Source organism: Pinus tabuliformis, chromosome 6, assembly GCF_031772625.1.
Source record: "Pinus tabuliformis cultivar Carrire ecotype Pingquan chromosome 6, CPIR1, whole genome shotgun sequence".
Classification (NCBI taxonomy): domain Eukaryota; kingdom Viridiplantae; phylum Streptophyta; class Pinopsida; order Pinales; family Pinaceae; genus Pinus; species Pinus tabuliformis.
The window spans coordinates 1633074546-1633078565 of record NC_142292.1 but is presented as its reverse complement, the minus strand read 5'-3'; the positions used below and the strand labels follow the sequence as shown (position 1 = coordinate 1633078565).

Sequence of the window (4020 nt, the reverse complement as noted above, 5' to 3'; positions counted from 1 at the left end):
ACAACTTTGATTTAAGAAGGAATTGAGGTAGATGCACATTCATAAACTCGTTATAAATCATTTGAAAGTAAGTTATCATAACAGGAAATTTACAAATTTCCAAAAGGCACACTATATGAATGATCTAGAAAGAGAAAGGAAACCATCTTCTAGAGAACCAAGACTGGAATAAGCCTACATCTTAAGCCATCAAGAAACAGTTTACCAAAAAGTAATTGTTTGATTATTAGTTTTCTCTTAACTATTAATTATTAAGATTATATCCGATGGTGCAGATTAGTACACACTTGAAAGAGTTGTTCTCAAAAGAGAACACCAACCTAAATATTTGTGTACATTGTCCGCTTCCTACAAAAATGTCATACTTACCATACTAATTCCCATTAATAATCATATTAAACTAAATTAGTAAATTTTTAAACTTACATTGTAAAAATAAATTTCAAACCTATATTAAACCATGAATTAATACATATAAAAAAATTATCTTAAAAGATATAATGCATTGATAATTAAAAAAACACTACAAATATTGCAACATATTTAATTCTGCATTATTCTGCATTATAAAAAAATGGTAATTAACAAAAACAATCAATATAGCAATTTCCAACAAAAAAAAAAAAACACCTATCCATATAAATCTTATATATATATAACTGTTGTTTTTACCTTTTTATACTATATTGTAATAAATTATATATAAATTATATATAAGTCATATAATTCCTCTTAATTAATAAAAAAAATCCAGATTTTAAAAAACCATTAACATTTACCGATTTTTATATTATAATATTATTTTGTAATAACAACTCCACCGACTTTTATAACATACTCTGTTTTTTAATCAAATATCAATTCTCCTTTGGTAGTCTTTTCCTTTTCTTTATAAATTAATTTACTCAGGTAAAACTTTTCCAGTACTTAAGTTTTAAAATACCATACCCATGTTAACTTATAAAGATCATAGATATTAATTGAATTTACAAATACGTATATTTATTTTTTAATTTTTTAAACAGAATATTACACTTCTTCCAAATAGACAAATATATAGTTATATATGGAGTCGTCTAACGAGGCAGAGGAATTGCTCGGAGAGTCAAAAGTGATCGTAATTTAGGTAAAAAAAAATTTCAAAAAATCTTGTAAATACACTGTTTGAATCATGTTTTTATGGTGTAAATGGATTCAGCACCATCAAAAACGTCTAAAACGCCTAAAATTTTGAAGTTTAACAACTATAATTTGGATTTACAAAAATCTTGGCTGAGTTTTCTCTAAATATAACCGGAGTTTCCATAACTTTCGGGGCAACTCGTCAGCCTCGTTAGACTACGCGGTCATATACACTTCCGAGCATCTATAGCCCGACACTATCGTTCACTCTAGGAACACGGAAACCCACCACTCTACGAACACGGAAACCCACCACCTAGGACAGTCCATACACACGCCATGTCATCATCGTCATTATGGCCGACACATTTAATCCTCGTCTCCCACGAAAGAAAATCAATTTCCTTGGAGAATGCAGGGTCCACTACCATTCGGGCATTCCACTGGTTGACGGTTCCTTCTTTCCTGTTGACGGAGTTTCTTTTTCTGCTTTCTGGAGCTTCTGTTTCTGCTTTCTGGAGCTTCTGTTTCTGCTTATTGCCGGAGATGAGGAATTTTCAGCCACTGGAGGCTTCTCAGCAGTAGAAGAAACAAGAGAAACGGCCACATCTTCCACTGGAGGCTTCTTACCAGTTGAGGAATCAGGAAATTGAGGCACATCTTCAACTTCTTGCATTAATTCACAGTTTCTTCTCTGTTGTTGACGGAGCTTCTTTTTCTGCTTTTTAGAGCTTCTCTTTCTGCTTATTTCCTGCGATGTGGAGCTTTCATTCGCTGAAGGCTTCTTGAAGGTGGAAGAATCAAGAAATAGATCCTCACCTTCCTCTGGTACCTTACTTTTATCAACAAAAATAGCAGTTGAAGAATCAGAATATGCAGCCAAATGTGTCGCAGGAGGTTTCTTACCAGTTGAAGAACCCACTGGTGCCTTCATTTTATCAACGCGAATACCAGCCGATTCAAGGTTTACAGCCGAATTTTCTATTGGTACCTTACTTTTATCAACGCTAATACCAATTGAAGAGTTGGGAGATACAGCCAAATCTTCCAGTGGAAGCTTCTTACCAGTAAAAGAATCAAGAAATACAGCCACATCTTCCACTCGTACCTTAGCCTTATCAACACTACTGTCAGTTGAAGAAGCACGATGTACAGACGAATCTTCCACTGGTACCTTAGTTATATCAATGCCAATACGAGTTGAAGAATCAAGAAATGTAGCCAAATTTTCCACTGGCACCTTAGTTTTATCAAGACGAACACCAATATCTGCTGCATATCTCTTTAAAAAGTAAGTTCCAAGCAGCATAAATGCGAGGCCTAGTGAGCTATTAAGCGTATCTCGATGGTCACAGGCGAGACGAGAAGCAGAACGGACGCCATCCATAGCTGCTACTTGCCCACTTCTTCCTGAGGCCATTCTTTTAACAATGTATCCCGTCCTGCAGTATATTGCAAAGTCCTCATAGTTGTTACAAAATAGATCGTAGTTTCCAAAACCATGTCTATGCAGATATATTGCACGGTGAATGACTTCGTCTGGGGGATCTGACTGAGCAAATGTGCATGTTCCTCCGCGGACTTGTGCGAAAAAGACAGCTTTACTAACACCATACTCAAATCGATGCACAGGTCCTCAAGAAAGCAATCTAAACAGGACCAGATAACTCCACTATTTCCATATTGGAGGCCGCAGCTGTCAGATGATCTTGGGCAACTCAGATGTTGCTTTGGTATTGAAGTAGAGGCAAATGAATTAATTAAACTGACCCCTGCTCCAATTTCCTGACCCGACCCTCTTGTAAAATGGACAACGTCATCATCCCCAACAAAAATCCCTGTGTAGGATCCCAGGGACCATAAGATGTGAGATGAACTTAAATGGGAAAGCATGCAAAATCCAATTACATTTTATTGCAGAACAGCTAAGCAAAGTCATTATGGTAGACGAGAACAATAAAGTTTAAACTACATGGAACCAAAATGTGGATCCAGGTCAGTTGGATGCCAAAACAGAAATGGCATACAAATGTCAACTAAAAGTAAAATGTTGCAGAGAACGAGCATAACGATAATTGGCCAACAAACCATAACTCAAACATGAGGAAATTAAACACCTGGTAGTTTCTCCAACCTAATTTTATAGATAGAGAGAGATGCCATTGAAACTAGGATAATGTTGAAGTGAACTAAAACCAGCAAACCGAATGGGTTATCACACCATCCATATCCATACAAATGTCGCGGAACCAATTAAAAACAAATGCATTAAAACCCAGAAGAATGTAAAGAGTTCTCAGTAACTATATTGAATGTAAAAGTTATGCTTAATGCGAGGAAATGTACCGTGGTGAGCATATGTGTAACCTGTCCTCCATGAGTAAACATGGTCGCCAGCTCTAAGATCCCTCCTGTCCACCTCGTTGAAGAGAATGCCCATTTAGATTATATTAAGTGAGCTGGATCAGCAAAGTCGGTTGATTGATGGCGCAATGCAGAAGACTCCCCTGTTGTTGAAATAGCAAGCGAACAGTTTTCCGATTTGCAAGACGATGAGGTAAATTTAGGCCAAAGCATCGTTTATACATGTATGTCATTTGATGGCGGTGCTAAAGCGTGGTGGGACGACCCACCACCAGGTTCCGCGAAGGGCACGATTGCTTGCCTTTTCTTGGACTACACGCTATGCTATCACTGAGAAATTTCCAAAAGGCGGATACATGATGGAATGGGCACACTAGTGTTTGGAAATTGCCAAGCACTTTTGTTAGGGGTTCAAATGAATTCATAGATCCATGAGTTTCAATTGAAATTGTTAGTTTTGTATATGCTGAATATGGATATTTTGTAAATAAAATTAGTGTGTAGAAGAATAGTGACATGTGAATGGGCATTGTT

At 36.5% G+C, this 4020-nt stretch overlaps 1 pseudogene across 1 annotated transcript; it reads right to left on the bottom strand.

The window, feature by feature from the left end:
- Window positions 1–1451: 1451 nt before the first annotated feature.
- Window positions 1452–3662, bottom strand: LOC149265178 (uncharacterized; annotated as a pseudogene). The gene is made up of 2 exons (XR_016250847.1): window positions 3469–3662; window positions 1452–2960 (listed from the first exon to the last, which is right to left on the bottom strand). The product of XR_016250847.1 is annotated as an uncharacterized LOC149265178 (transcript).
- Window positions 3663–4020: the final 358 nt, after the last annotated feature.